General features: G+C 45.5%; 2 non-coding genes and 1 pseudogene across 2 annotated transcripts; all 3 read left to right on the top strand.

Annotated features, from left to right (window-relative positions):
- Nucleotides 1–1,831: 1,831 nt before the first annotated feature.
- Nucleotides 1,832–10,712, top strand: LOC103628878 (protein CPR-5-like; annotated as a pseudogene).
- Nucleotides 10,713–18,231: 7,519 nt separating this feature from the next.
- MIR166m (microRNA MIR166m) lies at nucleotides 18,232–18,387 on the top strand. Its single transcript, NR_121100.1, has one exon. It is a non-coding gene; the product is annotated as a microRNA MIR166m (primary transcript).
- Nucleotides 18,388–18,490: 103 nt separating this feature from the next.
- On the top strand, nucleotides 18,491–18,658 carry MIR166k (microRNA MIR166k). The gene has a single exon (NR_121076.1). It is a non-coding gene; the product is annotated as a microRNA MIR166k (primary transcript).
- Nucleotides 18,659–19,258: the final 600 nt, after the last annotated feature.

Raw genomic sequence — 19,258 nt, 5'->3', positions numbered from 1 at the left:
GTCGTGCTGGATCGCGAAATTTGCCACGAGGATATAGGAGAGGGGGAATAATTGACTCTGACCATTTCCGATCCTGCAGGTACAGAATTTTCCATGCATGGAATTGAAGAGATAAGGGAGTAACAATCTTCAGCATATATATATAGCGTACGTACGTCGTCAAGCTAAGATGAAGGCTATATAGCTGCAAATGCAAGTCACGCACGTCTCCAGATCCGTCGTGTGTCAAGACTGCACGTAACCTAGTAGCGGCGTTCATGATCACACTAGCTAGTGACACACAGTGAGAGTCGTAGTAATAATAATAGTAAACAAATAAGCTCTGGTGATGGCAACACCACACCATATATGGATTCCTACTACAGTACGTAACGTGTTGGTAACGCGACACGTATCACCCCCTCGACTGTTCCATGGCGCGTGGATCTTGACATGGGCAGAGATGATCAGCAAAAGGAGTTATAACGGAGCACGGCACCCGATGCGCGTGCGTGTAAACAAAACAAGGTTCAACTTGAACTCTGCTGGTGCTGGTGCCTAGCTGCGTGCCCTGCTGGTCATGCTGGCTGCTGCTGCTGCTCGCTACATGCACGGTCATCGCCGAATAGAATAGAATACTCTATATATGGAGCAGCGGCCCTCACGATCGAACACTCACGTGCAGTTGTGCAGAGCGATAGAGAGAGAGATAATATATGACGTCGGTTGACGCCATGAATCGTACGAGCTTGCATTGAGCGCCGACGCATGGATTTGGGATCTGCATGGCTTGCTTCTTGGCTCCGATCCGCGATCAAAGAATGGCGAGCGCATTGCATTGGCTAGTAATGGTCGTGGGGTCCGCGAGCTGATGGATCGGGGAAGGGACGACCGGACGAGATGGATGCAGCATCTGTAGACGTGCGAGGTAAACGTACAGCAGGCTCGATCCGATCGAGGAGCGAGCAGCTGGGGGTACGGTGGGGTTTGACCCTTGTTTAGCCTACGCAGATTAGTTAACCCAGCCCAAGACAAGAGACACGGCCGATGCTTCCGAAATCCGAAGAACAGCGCCATGTGCCGTGCGTCCGCCTGCCTCGTAGTCGTAGCCACGCTTGCACTCCGTTCGAGTAGTAGTAGATAGTGTGCCATGCCATCCATAGATAGTGTCCCTGTCCGGTTGATGTGAAACGTGGCGGCCCATAAAATTGTTCACAAGGCCCACCAGTGTGCCAGTGAGGTCGGCCCAATTTACGAGTACTAGGGGTTGCAGAGCAGTTTCTGCAACTTCAATGTCATCTGATTTATTTAACCTGATAAGCTTCAAAATTGACCCTATAATTTGACAACCATATTTTTCTAATGAATTTTCATTTTTTTCAAAAAAAAAAAAACTTCATTTTTTTCTTGAAAAAACAAAAAAAACTTTTATAAAAATGGAGTTGACAAGCTAGCCCTAAAACCTTTCGCCGGTTAAAATATTTGTTCACTGTTTTTAATCGAAAAAAAAGAATTTGATACAAGGAAAGCAACGACGGATCCACATCCAAACGAACTTTCATGACAGCAGGTGTGAATGTGATCACCGGAGTTCCCTTCCGCGGTTGCTTCAACGGCTACCTCGGTGCTGATTCACAAAGTCAGATACACGATGTCGAGACGGACATGCCCTCGAGTTCCATGAATAGTCAGATTCTTCTTCATTCGGGCATCAACCATCAGCTGATTCACTTAACTCGTAGCAGATCTAGTCCAGAAAATTGATCATCATATCCTTAGTGTATTTGAGAGATCTCGGGATGAGCAAGCTCGTCCAAATGAGCTCAAGGAGCTTGAGATAATAGGATTTACTATGAGAAAATTGCAGTTGAGCCGATCTCAGTTAGCTCTGAGCTCCGACTCACACATGTTAGAGAAGATCAAAGTTTGTATGGGATTTCAGAAAGCATCTTTCAAAGAGAAGAAATTCAAGACTGAAATGGAGGATATAAAACATGCACAACTTTTTTTAAAAAAAAAACTTATAGATGAGTTCTGTCGAACTTGGGATAATGCTGTTTGATGTTAAAGCCTTACCTGGGGAAAGAAGGCCTCCATTCAAATGGACAGAATGTGTAAGAATTTTGAACTATTCAGTTCTGATTGCGGGGAAAATATAGGAACTGTATACTTCCATATACTTTCTATAGAAACCAGGTTACCTCTGTTAAAAAGAAAGTAAAGGAACTTTGGACAAATCAGATCCAACTATTCTTTTTTCTCGAATACGCAGGAAGACTACGTATCATTGAATTAAAGTAGATGAAAAAAGGTCTGAGGTCCAGGACAAACAGAACACACACAAAACAAAACACACACTCACACCCACAAAACACACAGCACAGACACATACGACACACCAACACTTTAGTCTTTCAATAGGCTTCAAGACTTTCCTTTCTCTATCCAGGGTAGAAAAGAGAGCGCAAGTTTCTGGCTCCATCAGAAACCCACAATCTCATCTTATCTTTAAATCTGTCCTCTAAGGTAGAAAGGCAGGATCGCGCACCATCAAAAACACACATGTTTCGCTGCTTCCAATTACTCCAAGCCCCAAAGATTACCATACTATTAAACCACTTTCTTTTGCTCTTGGGAATCTTGGATGAAGCCTTTCTCCACCATTCTGCAAAGTATGAATCTCTTCTTTTAGGACCCACAAAAGAGAGACCAATTGGAGTTAAGATACTATGCCAAAACTGTCTTGTGAAGACGCAATTAGATAAAATATGATGCACAGTTTCGTTCTCTTGGTCACATAGAACACAATTTTCAGGATGATCAAGCCTCCTTTGTTGAGTCTGTCAGCTGTCCAACATTTATTGTTTATGGCCAGCCAAACAAAGACCTTACACTTAGGGCTGCCCAGCTCTTCCAAATTCTTTTTCAGGGCTCAAAGGATTCCGCTCCAATAAAAAAGCTCTATAGGCAGATTTGGAGGTATACAGTCCATTGCTGCTAAAAATCCACACATATTGATCATTTGAATTTTGAAGCTGAAAAGATTCAATTACCTCCCATAATTGTAGATATTGCTCAATCTCAGCTAGAGAGATTCCTCTAGATATCATGAACCCAGAAGTGAGAGGTAAGAGCCTGTTGCATAGTCCTTACATTTTTTTATTTTCTTCGGAACTGCAGCAGCAATAAGGGGAGCTATATCCATAATAGAATACCCATGAATCCACTTATCTTTCCAAAAGAAAGTTGAAATACCATTACCAATAGTGGTAGACACTGCAACCTGAAATAAAGCTCGGGCCTGGGATGATATTTTAAGATCCAGGCCACTCCAAGGCTTAGAAGGAGCAGTTTTTTATAGCCAAAGCCATCGCAATTGTAGGGCCCAGTTCATCTTTTGGAGATTAGGAATTCCAAGGCCCCCCAAATCAAGAGGCCGAGAGATTTTATCCCAAGATACAAGGCAATTACCTCGTCTAGCCTCCTTTCTTCCTTTCCACAAGAAGTCCCATTGAATTTTATCAATGGCTTTTATAACCCATTTAGGAGCATTAAGAGCAATAAATAAGTAAACTGGGATGGCAGAGAGTACATATTTGATAAGAGTGATTCTCCCCGCAAGATTTAAAAGTTCAGCCTTCCATCCTAGAAGCTTGGCTGCAATTTTCTCTATCCGGTGAGCGAGGTCTCCAGCACTAAGTTTTTTGCTGCTTAGAGGGAGACCAAGATAGGTTGTGGGAAAGTTTTTTGAGACACACCCCAAGGTCTGAACAGGCAACGCGGTTCTCTCATTATTGCACTGAATTGGGTAGGAGGAACTTTTTTGCAAGTTAGTTTGAAGACCTAAGGCAACACCAAAACACCTCAAAATTTCTCTGACCACCACTAAGTCTCCAGAAACTGGTTTTACAAAAACAGCAACATCATCTGTGAACATTGAAACCCTTTGGCTAATGCTTCTGCCAGCAAGGGGGTGTAATAATCCACATTCATATGCCCTGATGAATAGACTATTAAGAACATTCATGACTAAGATGAATAAAAGGGGAGACAGAGGATCACCTTGTCTCAACCCACGCTTGTTCTTGCTTGGCTCATGAAAGATTTTTTTTCGTTGTTCAGTTCAGAACTTGCCATATGAATGAACCACATAGTTAAAGGGCTGGGGGGAGATACTTTGATTTTTAATGATTATCTTGATTGTAGTTCTGTTTGTCTTGTGTTCTGTTGTTCATTGGTATTTTTGTTTTTAAAATAAATTCCATGAGTTCGAATCCTAAACATTGCATGCTTGTCTGTATCATGGTGTAATGGTATGGGCATCTCATCCTAATATTCTAATTTATAGTGCGCACTGGAATGTTTGCTACTTATATTTTTTTGGCCTAATAGGAGGAAGTGCATTCTTTCAGTAACTCAAATTGTGCAACTAGCGAAATGATTTAGGTGGATCCACTTGGAGCAACACCAATCAGCTTAGAAAACTAACACCTCCTTCTCCTACAGGTTCTAAATAGATGCAGTGGTTCTGAAGGAAGATTATGACATGATGTCCTCTCGAAGGTACATACGCTGTCTTAAGTCTTCTCGTAAATGATTGCTGTTTGGAACAGAACCATGGATGTCCTCACACGAATTCTGGATGCAGATGTGTACCTCGGCAGTGAAGGAGTCCTTAACAAATGTATGAGTAGACCAGTTTCTTTTTCACTACTATGTTTCCGCTTCCCATAAACTTATTATATCTTCTTTTTTTGCGATGTTGATTTATGGTGTCAGATTTCAGTGTTTCGTGAATAACTTTGACAAAGCTTTTGGTAGTACATTGAGAACCTTTCACCTTATCAATGATACACATGTCTATGAATCACAATGTTCTTGCAAGGTTGGTAATTCTGTACCTGAAATAAAGTTGGGTGGTGCTGATTCACAAAGTCAGGTACATGATGTCCAAACTGACATACCCTCGAGTTCCATGAATAGTCAGATACTCAGATTGTTCTTCGTGCGGGCATCAACCATCAGTTGGTTCACTTTACTCGTAACAGATCTAATCCAGAAATTGATCAGCATATCCTTGGTGTATTTGAGAGATCTCTGAATGAGCAAGCTTGTTCAAATGAACTCAAGGGGCTTGAAATAGGACTTACTATGAGAAAATTGCAAATGAGCCGATCTCAGTTAGCTCTGAGCTCCGACTCACACACGTTAGGGCTTGTTCGGTTATTGATATTACATGTGTATTGGAGTGTATTGGGTGGGATTGGGATGGATTTTGACTTGTTATGGATTTAAACCGGCTCAATCCCACCCAATACATGTGGATTATCACCAAAACGAACAAGCCCTTAGAGAAGATCAAAGTTTGTATGGGATTTCAGAAAGCCTCTTTGAAAGAGAAGAAATTCAAGACTGAAATGGAGGATATAAAACATGCACAACGTCTAAAAAACCTATAGATATGCTTCTCTTACTGCAGTGGTACTCATGTCTGTCTGTTTTGGATATGAAACATATGTTTACTCGCACCAGCGGATAACCGCTGCTACTTCAGCTTGCGCAGCAATTTCAAGGGTATGTGCCACATTTTCTCGATGCAAATTAGCTGTTCCCAGTGCCATCGTGGAGAAGCTCATATCATGTGCTCCCTTTTCTTGCAGGAGTATACAGCTTGGTGGATGCCAAGTTCAGTGTCAGCATTCAACTCTGGTCTGGTGCTTTTCAAATGCCACGTGATATCAGCAACAGGGATATTCTTTGGAGTTTTGATGCTCGCCTATTAATTGGTTTGTTGATATTCCAGCGTTCTACGATGACCGGACCAAACATGACAGTAACATTCAATGTTATGGTATTGGGAGTTCTCTGTGGCTATTTCGGAAGCCATTGCGTCGACACACTGGGCGGGGATGGAAATGCATGGCTTGTATGCTGGGAGGCCCTCTCCTCCATCCATTTACTCGGAAACATTTGGCCATCTCTTTTGCACCGCATGCTCTATGGCCACTGTTTCTGTGACTCACAAGACCAAGGCTGTTAGTTTACCATACTGGGCCCGCCGATACATGTTTTATGTTTTGGTGTCACTACTTGTTCTGCCATGCCTGGCTGGTTTGCTGCCGTTTGCGTCTCCGTCAGACTGGAAGGAGCTCGCAGTTCAATACTTGAAGTCCAGATCCAGTGGAAGTAATATTGAGAGATCGGTTGTCGTTATCGGTGTAAGCTCAAACACATTGCGAAGGTGTAAAGATCGTTACAGCTTTAGCCAATGCTGTCCGTTAGGAGGAAAGCTGTTTTGTTGTTTGGCTTCCTTTCGCCCTCGGACCGAAGATATGTAAACAAAGTTATTGTGATGACAACATCGTCTCTTCGTTTCTTGTACTATGACACTTAGGGAGTGTTTGGTTTAAGGAATCAATCCATTCAAAATAAGGTGTTGCATCATTGATCTATTCCTCAAATTTGATAGGATGATATCATTTCTTATATTAGTACTAACTAATTAACTATAATTAACTATAAGAAATGAGATGATGATAAATTAATTCATTCCATTTCACGAACCAAACAAAAAAAATGAGGAGTGAGAAGATGATGGACTAACTCATTCGTCAAACCAAACACCCTATTAATATCGCTTATGTAATTTAGTGCTACCGGAAGGAAATATAATATATGCACAGGTGCGGAGGATGTAGGACAAGTTAGGACAGTCGCCATACCTTGATTCCACTGCTGATCGCTGCCAGAATCACCGTATGGACGCTGGACGCAAGTTCGCTTCATTAGCCACGGACACTAGACGCAAGAAAGAAGATTAGCGCCTCAACGAATCATTCGTTACTCGGGCCATGTCCTTGTGTCCTATGAGTCTACGTATTAGTATGGGCTGGCAGCCGGCCAGGCACAGCATAACATATGACCTTTTGTTAGGAATGTTCGCGGCGGCAGTCCACCCGTTCCCTTCCTCCGACGCAGCGCTTTGTATTCACGAATCACGACCGGGAATCTGCCTATATGGCGAGGGCAGTGATCACGGCGTCAACTGCTAGTATGTGCCTACTCTAGGCCACTAGTCGCCTGAAGGCTGTTGCTGGCCTTCTGGCTACTGTAATCCTCGGTTCGTCAGCTTTCATGTTCCGAGGATCAAATTTAAAATACATTGAGCAATTAGCTTTTAGGCTAGGGCACGCCGGACGGCTGGATATTTACTAGCGATACACTAGAATGGGTCTTGTTTTTGTTAGTGACCAGCAGCTCCTTTGCAACATACACTAAAAGCACAGCTGCGACGTACTAACGATATACAGCGATCGCAGACCCATTCGATCACACATTTACTCAGAATTGAAGTGAGCCAGCAGCCAAGTGATGACTGATTACTGCATGCGGCTCCCGCTCTTATTTCCCCGTCAGAAGCCAGTACTGAAGATTCCATACAAGACAAATACTACGTCCGTTCAAAAATAAAAAATAATTTTGAGTTTGGATTCAGTAAAAAATAATAATTTAACTGAATTTGTATAAAACATATTTGAGAGCGTCTTTAATGATCTAGCTTTAAGTTAGTTCGTCATTTTTTTTAATTACTAGGTATACCTCCGTGCATTCCTACCAAATCAATATGATAAAATACATTGACATGATATACAAAAACAATAAGTTTTATAGTTCTTTCACTCAAATATTTGGTTAAAATATTATGTGCTCACATATAAAATTTCCATATAATGCCTAAGGGGTTGAAATTTAGGGGTTGTTTGGTTTTCTAGGGACTAAGTTTTAGTCCCTCCATTTTATTTCATTTTAGTCACTAAATACGGAAACTAAAACCCTATTTAGTTTTCATATTTGCTAATTTGAAGATTAAAATGGAATAAAATGCAGAAACTAAAAATTAGTCCCTAGAAACAAAACACTCAAATAATCTAAAATATAACATTCTTTATCGCCTATTCACCCCCTCTAAGTGATTTTCAATTGGTATCAGAGCATGTCACCTTTTTAGAGTCTAACAACTCGAAGTGATGTCAGGTGAATACGCCAAAAAGGAGGTGCCCATTGGGGAAAAGCCCGAGTCCTTTGGAAAGAAGCATGACAACAAGACTATCAAAGAAGGTCAAAATATTCGATGACAAGCACATAGAGGAAGGACGAATACATCGGTTCCATCAAGTCATACAAGAAGAGGGCAACAAAAAGAAAAAAGAAGATGAAGAATGTAGTCTACTACGAGACTGACCCATCCGTGCCCTCAACCTCCGACAACACAATCAACATCTTCAAAGCGCATAGAGTCAGAGATTCACGTGAGGAGCGGCTATATGTTCTGAGGTATGTAAACAGGAAAAATAGCTTCAGAAGCCGTCGATGAATCTCTACCAAATTGATCCCTCCCTGCTCCCTTGGCATGAGCTCCCGAATAGCAAACAGTGGACTCACCAGGAGGGGGAAAATCCAGATCATGGTCTCTTTCATTCACCGCCTGTTTGGTTACCTGTATATGAGCATGCAACACCCATGGGATGCAAAAATCGGATGGTGCATGTTGTTTGGTTAGCTGTGTGGGGGTCGGAGCCTGTCTCGCTTGGTGCAAAATCCACCTCTCAACCAGGCCCGGCTCATACGGCCATTTTGGGCGTCGCTCGGTAGCCAGGCTCCCCACGCGCGGCAGCTCGCTCGCAGCCGCATTCGCTCGCGCAGCCCCGCATGCTAGGGTTTCCCGAGCTCTCCCTCGAGCTGGATCCCGCGTGCTAGGGTTTGCCGTCGTCTCGGCCGGGTACACCATCTCCACTCGCCCTCCCTCTCTCCCTCGAGCTGGATCCCGCGTGCTAGGGTTTGGCGCCGCCTCGGCCGGGTACGCCATCTCCACTCGCCCTCCCTCTCTCCCTCGAGATCTCCCTCTCTCCCTCCCTCTCCCTCGAGATCTCCATCAGTGTCGTCGCCGTGACTCGTCTGTGCCGAGCTCTCCCTCTCTCCCTCGAGCTCTCCCTCTCCCTCTCCCTCGAGATCTCCATCGGTGTCGTCGCCATCACTCGTCTGTGCCGAGCTCTCCCTCTCTCCGTCGAGCTCTCCCTCCGCTGTCAAAGGTACGGAGGTTTGACACTTTTTCTTGCCCTCCCCCTGGATCTGGTTGCTCAGATACGATTTTGTGCTTGCTCAAATATGATTTTCGTATTGGTTGCTCAGATCTGGATTTGTGGATCCAATTTCGTATTGGTTGCTCTGATCTGGTTGCTCTGATCTGGTTTAGAACACGCATTTCTTCAAGAAAATCTATAATTTACTTGGATGTTATCCGTCCGTTTTGTTACCTGTATATGAGGATGCAGGACCCATGGGATGCAAAAATCAGATGGTCCATGTTGTTTGGTTACCTGTATATTAACAAGATGACATATTTATTAACAAAATCTACATACTCTTGCTGGGCACAAGCAGTACCTAGGATCAATGATGTTGAGCTGAGTTCTATGGTTACTTTTTTATTAGTCTCTGAGCAACCAACCAGTACCTCTGGGTGAGTTCTATGCTGAGTTCTATGTTGAGCTGAGTTCTATGGTTACTCTTGCTGGGCACAAGCAGTACCTCTGGGTGGCGCATCTCTTGGATGTCGCAGCCGTGGCTCGTGTAAGAATCTGTTTTATTTATATTTGCAACTGGCACATTAATGTTTAGCATGCTTGATCATATATTTTCTGAGCTATAGATCAATGTTCTATGTGTTGAGCTGAGTTATATGGTTACTTTTGAATATATCTATACTTGTTTATTAGTCTCTGAGCTGTCGACCAATGGTATATGATGCTTTAATGCCTCTGGGTGGCGCATCTCTTGGATGTCGCAGCCGTGGCTCGTGTAAGAATCTGTTTTATACATTCGCAACTGGCACATTACTATTTACCATGCTTGATCATATATTTTCTGAGCTATAGATCAATGTTCTATGATGCTAATGTGCCTCTGAGCTATAGATCAATGTTCTATGATGCTAGTGTGCATCTGAGCTATAGATCAATGTTCTATGAAATTACTTTTAGCAACTAGCACAGTACATCTAAGCCAAACTTAGACCTCTAATCTCCTTTTCTATTTTATTACTCTAGCAATGGATCCTACTATTGCACGTCAGCGGCTAATTGCAAAGGTTATGGTCCTTGTAGCAGTTATGTCAGCCTGGTTGGATGCATGGTTGAGGCACCGACTGCATGCTAGGAGGTCTATCACTTATGGCCCAATGCACCAAAGAGACCAAGAGAGACAAAACAACCTGAGATTCATTTATGAATCCACTGATGTTGAGTGTGTTGACTTACTTAGGATGAGATTCATTTATTGAAGTGACCTCAGAGTTTGTTGATGCTTCCAATCTAACTGGCAAGGGAAAGACTGTTGATAAGGGTACCCCTGGTGACTCCATTGATACCAAGCCTATGTCCAACTTAGGGAAGAGGAAGAGGTACATGACTGATGAAGATGTTGCTGTGTTCAATGGGATGAAAGAGGCTGTATCTGATGTTGCTGCTGCTGTCCGTGAAAGCATCCATGCTGAAGCAGCACCTAGGATCTACAATGCTGTAATCAACTGTCCTGGGTTCTCTAGGGAGGCTCTCATGTATGCCCTAAACCACATGATGGAGCACAAGGCCACCTCCCTGGTGTTCCTGGACATGACTCCTGATGATCGTGACCTATGGCTCAGGACTTTCCTAGCCAAGCACTACCACAACTGATGTATCCCTGAGTGCAGCAATGTCTGTCTAGAACAATGATGTATCCCTGAGTTCAATGGGTTTCCCTGTTTAAGAACAGATATGCTACAGTTTATCTGATGTGTCTCTCCTTTATCCTGATTAAGAACAGATTTGGTACTTGAGAACAATGATGTTTCCCTGAGTCCTATGGATTTCCCTGTTTGAGAACTGATATGCTACACTTGATCTGATGTGTGTGTCCTTTATGCCAATGATGATAACTAAAGTGAATATTAAGCCTACTCAGTTAGCCAGCCACTAATAACAGTCATTTATGTTGTTTTGTTGTTTTGGTGTTTAAGAACAGATATGCCACACTTGATCTAGTTTTGGTTTTTGAGAACTGATACTCCTATCTATATCCTTTATCACTATTTAGTAGCTGGCTACACTGTCATGTAGGATCAATTTTACTGAGCTGAGGCTAATATTAATAACTATTTCATATTTACAAGTCCTAGTGTCCTATCTTGATTCACTTGATCTGGTTTAAGGACTGACAAGGGTTAGTGCCGCAATTTCTATTTTGCTGTTTGGTTTTGGTGTTTCAGATTCACTTGATTGAAGTCCTAAGTGCCAGACCTCATGAGCTAGTACTTGTTTTGGTGTTTCAGATTCACTTGTTTCAAGTCATAAGTCCCAAAAACTCACTTGTCCTATTTAGTGTCTACTTTCTCTTCTGTTTGAGCAAATTGGATGAAAGAGGATGTCTATGCTGTTTCAGATGCTTTCTCTTCTGTTTGGTTTTGGTGTTTCAAATTCACTTGTTTCAAGTCTTGTTGTCTTGTGTGACCAAATGGGTTTATCTGCTATTTGAGTTTATCTGCTATTTCAGATTCACTTGTAATGTAGCTGATAATTCATAGTAGCTGATTGCTCAAACTCTCCATGCATGTAAAAATAAGTGTAGCTGATAATTCATAGTAGCTGATAATCTGTCAAAGAACATTTGTATGCTGTGTAAATCTGGTTAAAGATCTGTTCTTTTGAGGCTAATCTGGTTACTGTTTACTGTTTATTACAGCATCTGTGTTAATTTGTGTAAATCTGTGTAAATCTGGTTAATTCATACTACTGTTTACTGATTATTACAGCGTCTGTTTAATTTACTTGTTTAAAGATCTGTTCTTTTGAGGCTAATCTGGTTAAAGATCTGTTCTATGCTTGTATATACTTGTTTTATGCTCAAAACAGAAAATATCAGATTATCAGACGTTTAAATTAAACAGAAAAACGTCTGTTAATCTGATTAAACGTCTATTAAGCTGATTATGCTTGTATGTACTTCTGTCGAAGAACATCTGTTAAACAGAAAAGATCTTTTCTTTTTAAAGATCTTTTCTTGTTTTATGCTTGTATATACTTGTATATACTGTTTAATACAATTTACTTGTTTTCAGCCTCAGATCTTTAACCAGACGTTTACAAGTGATTATCAGACGTTTAATTTTCTGTTCTTTTCTGTTTTGAGCATAATACAAGTATATACACCTGAAAACCACTAAAACAGCGTAGGGTAGCTCTGTAGATTTAATCAGTCGGTACAGGAAAACCAAACACGAGCTCATTAAATCCTGGATGAGTCGGTACAGGAAACTAAACACGAGCTCATTAAATCCTGGCTGAGTCGGTACAGGAAACCAAACACGTAACAAATTAACTAGTTGCATCCATGTATGCATGCTAGGCTCAGCCTGCATCTGGGTCTAAACCAGGCTCTACCCAGCCGAACAACCAATCAGCCGGTCAGTGGACGCAGAAAGAAGGAAACGTCCAGGCCCAAAAGCAACCGTGTAAGAAATGAATTACACATGTGGCCGGCCGCCACGTATGTAGTAGGCAGAAGAGTAAGAGCTGGCGTGGCTTTCTTGCCGCGAAAAGCAGCAGAGGTCGCGTTGCAGCAGTCCGAAACGTACCTTCGCGTATCTCGAGGAGGCTCTGTGCCTGTGCGTTTTGACTTCCTGGCTCACATTTTGACAGAGACCACTCGTTCACTGGATATATAGACAATGATAGAGCTGGCGTCGTCACAAAGAGCCAAGAGCGAAATTCACGCAGACATGAACCGTGAGAGCAGACAGGCAGGCATGGTCGCAAATTCCTTCCTTGATGATTTTACACAAACCTAATCGAATACGATCACCGCCGTGGCCAATGGGTTAGCTACAGATCGGCAGGTACGGGACTACGGCGGGCGCCGAGAGCCTAGCCAATCCACCGGCCCGCGCAGGCGGAGCAGCGCTCCTGGCCTCCTGCCGGTGACACAGAACGGGGGGCACCCACGCCACGCCTCCTCGGGACGCGGGGGGAGCGACTCGCGCGAGCTCCTGGGGCCTGGGGGCCCCGACCCCTCCGGCCTCGCCGAACGCCGACACTGGCTGGCTGGGCAGTGGCAGGCCCGTCCGTTTCCCGCGCGCGCGGAGGAGGGGCGGGCGGCAACGCCCAGCGCGGCACCCGTCTGACCGTTGGGGACCCGCCTGCAGGCTGCGTGTTCCACGGGAGGGGAGAGCCTGCTTGTTGGCTTTCCCACGGGTGGCGTGTCCCCAGACCGGCGGGCCTGGCAGTTGGCACATACTCGCCGGTCGGGGGCTACTACCTACTAGGCTGCTGCCAAGCTTTTACGCTGCGTCGTCGTCCGTCTGCTGACTGCATGCTGCTCCTTCCACTGGCTTGTTTTTATTGTGCCCACACCTACGGAAACTAAAACTCTATTTAGTTTCCATATTCGGTAATTTAGGGACTAAAATGGAATAAAATGCAGTAACTAAAAATTAGTCCATAAAACCAAACACCCAAGTCATCTAAAATACAACATATGTTATCGCCTATTCACCCCACTCTAGGTGACTTTCAATTGGTATCGGAGCATATCACCTTATTAGAGTCTAACAACTCGGAGTGATGTCTGGTGAATACGCCAAAAAGGAGGTGCCCACTGGTGAAAATCCTGAGTCCTATGGAAAGAAGCATGACAACAAGACTCTATCAAAGAAGGTCAAGATATTCAACGACAAGCACATAGAGGACAAGGAAGAATCCACCGATTCCATCAAGTCACACAAGAAGAGGGGCAGCAAGAAGATAAAAGAAGATGGAGAATGTGGTCTACTACGAGACCGACTTATCCGTGCCCTCAACCTCCGACAACGAATCAACATCTTCAAAGCGCCTAGAGCGCAAGAAGTATAATGAGATTTCTCTTCGCTATCCTCGCATTTCTAAACATGCTCCTTTACTTTCTGTTGTTTATCGTTTTCACAGAACGCTAAATGATTCTGAGAGTCAGAGAATCACGTGAGGAGCGGCTATATGAAATAAAATTTTGTAGATACCGAATGTAAACATCATCTTTTACATTCCCTCACATCCACCACTTGGAGGCCCACAAAAATATATTAAAATTTGCAAAATAACTTTTTAGTAATTTGTTTTTCTTCTATTTATATGGACCAACAACTGTTGTATGTGAGGGGCTGTAAAAGAGATTCTTTATATCCTAAAGATTTTTTTCCGGCTATATGTTCTGAGGTATGTAAAGAGGAAAAATAGCTTCGGAAGCCGTCGATGAATATCTACCAAATTGATCCGCCCCTTGGCATGAGCTCCCGAATAGCAAACAGTGGACTCACCAGGAGGGGGGGGGGGGGATCCAGATCATGGTCTATTTCATTCAGTGGACGCAGAAAGAAGGAAACGTCCAGGCCGAGTTATGCATTTTGGGAGAAGTTTGGGAGTCGTTGGGTTCACATTAGAAAAGAAAAGCAAGCAGCGTGTAAAAAGTGAATTACACATGTGGCCGCCACGTATGTAGTAGGCAGAAGAGTAAGAGCTGGCGTGGCTTTCTTGCCGCGAAAAGCAGCAGAGGTCGGCAGGTCGCGTTGCAGCAGTCCGAAACGTACCTTCGCGTATCTCGAGGAGGCTCTGTGCCTGTGCGTTTTGACTTCCGGGCTCACATTTTGACAGAGACCACCACTCGTTCACTGGATATATAGACAATGATAGAGCTGGCGTCGTCACAAAGAGCCAAGAGCGAAATTCACGCAGACATGAACCGTGAGCAGACAGGCAGGCAGGCTGGCATGGTCGCAAATTCCTTCCTTATGATTTTACACAAACCTAATCGAATACGATCACCGCCGTGGCCAATGGGTTTTCAAGGAGTCCGGCACCGGCAGACGCGCACGCACGCAGCGAGTGCGGCTGTGCAGGCCACTCACTCACAGCTCACAGGGTGTACAGCGTAGATAGAGCTATAGATAGATCGGCAGGTACGGGACTACGGCGGGCGCCCACGCAGGCGCAGCAGCGCTCCTGGCCTCCTGCCGGTGCCGGTGACACAGAACGGGGGGGCGCCCACGCCGCGCGCCTCCTCGGGACGCGGGAGGGAGCGACTCGCGCGAGCTCCTGGGGCCCCGACCCCTCCGGCCTCGCCGACACTGGCTGGCAGGTGGGCAGTGGCAGGCCCGTCCGTTTCCCGCGCGCGCGGAGGAGGAGGAGGAGGAGGAGGGGCGGGCGGCAACGCCCAGCGCGGCACCCGTCTGACCGTTGGGGACCCGCCAGCAGGATGCGTGTTCCACGGGAGGGGAGAGGCTTTCCCACGGGTGGCGTGTTCCACCCGGCGGGCCTGGCAGTTGGCACATAAGCGCCGGTCGGGGGCTACTCCGCTGCTGCCAAGCTTTTACGCTGCGTCGTCGTCCGTCTGCTGACTGCATGCTGCTCCTTCCGCTGGCTTGTTTTTATTGTGCCACACCTACCTGCCCGGCCGGCTGCCCGAATGCCAAAGGAGTTATGCGAAGGCTGCGGTTCCGCCAGCTGCATGCGCTCGCTCGCTGCACGTATCGCCGCAGCTCGTCGTCTTGTCCTCCACTTTCTGCAACAACACGACGTATAACTGCATTCAGTTTGGTTTGGTGGAGTGGAGTGGCGCTGACTGATGGGCATTGGTTCTAGCCTGTGAGGTGTCGTCGTCGTTAGCTGTTCCCGCCTAATACACAGAACTAGAGAAAGTCCACGTGCGTTAGCGTGTGTTGATTTTGAAGGGATGTTAACTACTGGATCTTTTTTTTTTACTAAACTGTCCCTGGCTCGCAATATATAGTTTCAGAGTTAAGATTCAGAGGCTATGGATGGGATATGTTCTCTAGCAGTACTCCGTGTTATTCTCTACAGACAGCTCCATCAGCCATCAGGTAGTAGCTCCCAAATCATGGCCGCGCACCGCATGGGCGCGTCGCGCGCGCGCGTTGGTGTTTCTCGCTCATATTTAAGGAGGCAGAAAGGCAAGACGGAGAGGCAGCGAGCGTGCTCAGCTCTCACCTCTCATCTGGACTGGACGACCTGAGAGTCTGACCTAGCTAGCTAGCAATGCAGTAGCGCACTAGTAGGCTAGCTAGCTGCGCCCACAGGGCAGTCAGCCCGGTACTACGCCCACTCCCCGCCCCCGGCCCTTCTCACGTGGCACGCTCTGCCAGGGAGAGGCCGGGGCCAGAGCAAATCAACAGGCAATGATGGCGTGATCATCGCGGCCTGTGTCGGCCTACGTGGGGGACCGAAGTTCAGTGTGTCTGTGTGTATATGCATGTACGCAGCGGCGCCACCCGCGCACGGCTACGGTACGGACGGTCCATCCTGCGAGGTTGACCGGCAGCAACCGTGCACTACCCTCCCTCCCTCCCGACCGTCTGATTCAGAGCATGCATAGGATCAATGCGTAGCCTGCTGTTGTTTGTTTCAGAACTCAGATCATACATGCATGCGTGTGACAAGGGCCCCATCTTCTATCTAGTCTAGTCACGTACGTACGTACGTCAAGTTTTCAATTTTTGAATTCTCAACGCAAGTACAGTACCACCGATCCACGATTTATTAGTACTACTCCCTCAAAACTGGTAAAGCAAGTCGTTTAGGACATCATTTAGTATATCACATGTATTCTTTCCTATTTCCGTCCTAAAAAAATATAAGCATATCTATTGTTCATTTTATCCAATTTTTAGTGAGCAATATTCATATCTATTGTTCTAAACTAACTTATTATAAAGATATATTTTGTAATTAATCTAGTGATATTTGTTTGCTAGCATAAATCTTTTTTTTCTACAACTGATCAAAATTAAGATACTGAAACACATGATACCAGGCTAGAAATTGTGTTCTTTCTGGATGGAAAGAGTATTCAATTCGATAGGTTGTCATCTACTCTGTTTTGTCAATATAATCCAACTGTCAAGTGTGAGCTCTCTCTCTCTCTCTCATGGACTGAAGGACACATAATAGTACACTGTACAGCAGGTGTAAAATGGACAATAAAATTCAAACATAAAATGATCTTTGCAACGCAGTTTTAGGATTTGGAGAAGACCTTGACATTTTCGAAATGCAACCACCACTGCTTTTCCTCGCCCAAGCTCGCAAAGCTTGCCCAGAACAGAAGGTCACTCGGATTATATTTGGCACGGCGATTAATGAGGTCTTTCTCCCCGCCGCAAGCTTTTCGCAGACATTCCGCAGTCTTCATTGCATTGGCGCATCTCACGAGACCAAACCAAACCATGGCATGCCCTACTACTGGCCTCGGAATAAGTTTTGAAAGAAAAACAAGCTGCAGAATATTCTTCAATGCTATTCCAAAGAGAATGGTCATGGCGGAACAACATATATATACTCCAACATTGATCTGAACTTGCATTTGCTTTAATCTACTGACATGCATGGAGAGGTAAATAAACATTGCCAAAATTAAATTTTGTGCTATACACTACTGGTATGTAGTTTAGAAGAAACAAAAGAATATAGAAATGGCAAAAAAAAATCTTAGTGCAAATCACGCGGAGCACACATGTTATGGTATGCTTCGACACTTATTGAAGGAGTGGAATATTTCCTCTCTAAAAAACAGTTCTAGAAGCTTGTAATAATGCTATATTTTGGGGCTTCAGTTACGGTATGGCCAGCTAGCGATTCTCATCCACAAGTCAAGCATGTCAAAGACATTCCGAACAGCCTTTTACCTGACGAGCGAAGAGAGGAGGCGGTACACTTCACGAGGCATTCCTGTGGGAGTGGGAATTCAAATCACCACTGCATCGGAGTCACTTATTTTACCACACCTTTCTAGCTTCCCTGGCCTCTTCTGAACCAGGGAAAGCGAGAGGTGTGTGGAGTGCAAAGATCGCCCCCACTGACGCCTGGACCGGGCAACGTCGTAATGGGCGTTAGGGCACCCCTGGCACTGCGCCAAATTGTAAATTGCCATTAGTGCCCCCTCCAGTCCTCGCACCCTCCCCTCCCTTTTCTCCTCTCCCGGCCCCCTCTTCAGAAACCCTGACCCCTTCTTCCTCCTCATCTCCACGCCTCCCACCCACCATGGCACGCATAAGCACCTCCTCCTATATATCTTCCGCCGTGCATCCTGCAGCTTTGCTCTCTCTACCTAGTTTCTCCTCTCTATAATATATACGCTCATCAGATCCACTCCATCATCGTCTTGCTGCTCAGCTCCTTGGTCTGGGGGTTTGTGGGGAATGTTGGCTGGCTCGAGGCATCCGCGTCCTGGCTCGCAGTCGCAGCGCAGATCGTGTTTTGCCTGCTACCGGCCGGACAGATCGAGAGGCGTCGGACCAGGCTTCATTCCTCGCAAACCGGTGCATCCCCACGTACGGTGTCTCTTTGTTCATGATGACTCTAGTAGGTAGCTAGTGGCACATAGGGAGGGAGAAGGAGGCCAGATTATTTCATGTCGTAGGTGCTTCATGCATGCATGCTCGGGTTAGGTCAGGGGGATTGTTGTCTGGCTCGGGGTCTCCGGTCGAGATCGATTCATAACATATACGTACGTGCTTCTAGCCTTGCCGGCGGAGCTAGTCGTTGTCGTCGACCGGAGATTTCGGACCAGGCTTCAATCCCTTTGACCATGCGGCATTAGGGGCACTTGGATTGGATCTCGGCAGTGTCAGCTGCATGCCGAAGAAGCACATCATATCGGCCGGTAAGGTAACCTATCTTTCACAGCTCCAGATATTCCGCTTTATTTTTATGTCCTGATGCAGATACATAAGATGAGATGTGGAGGCTGCATGCCGAAGTTGCAACGCGGAAGTCGTTTTGCTGGCTCGGTCAGTGACGACGTAGCAGCGACTAGGTTAGTGGTGTTTACATGCATGTTGCTGCATGATTATGCAATCATTTCAGAGCGGCCATCGGGGCAGCAAAGGCTTCGTCGCGCGGCCGTGCGGTTGGCAGGTGCAAACTTCTTTTCCCATGTCGTTTCCAGCAAACAGTGCTCTGGACATCCAGTACGGGTCCTTCTTGAGTGTGACAGGAGAGAAAAGAGTGGAGGCCAAACTGACAGACAGTGAGGCGTCGTTGAGGCCCGCCTCTACGCCGTACCCCTTTCAATGCGTGCGACAACTTGCTCAGGCCCAGAGCAGCACAGCTAGCGTATCGATCTCACCTCTCGGCCCGTACGGCGATCTCGTATGTGCTCGCTCGCACCCGGCACACTACGTACAAACATGCATGGAGTC

Source organism: Zea mays, chromosome 5, assembly GCF_902167145.1.
Source record: "Zea mays cultivar B73 chromosome 5, Zm-B73-REFERENCE-NAM-5.0, whole genome shotgun sequence".
Classification (NCBI taxonomy): Eukaryota; Viridiplantae; Streptophyta; class Magnoliopsida; order Poales; family Poaceae; genus Zea; species Zea mays.
This window is presented reverse-complemented; position numbering and strand designations above follow the sequence as displayed.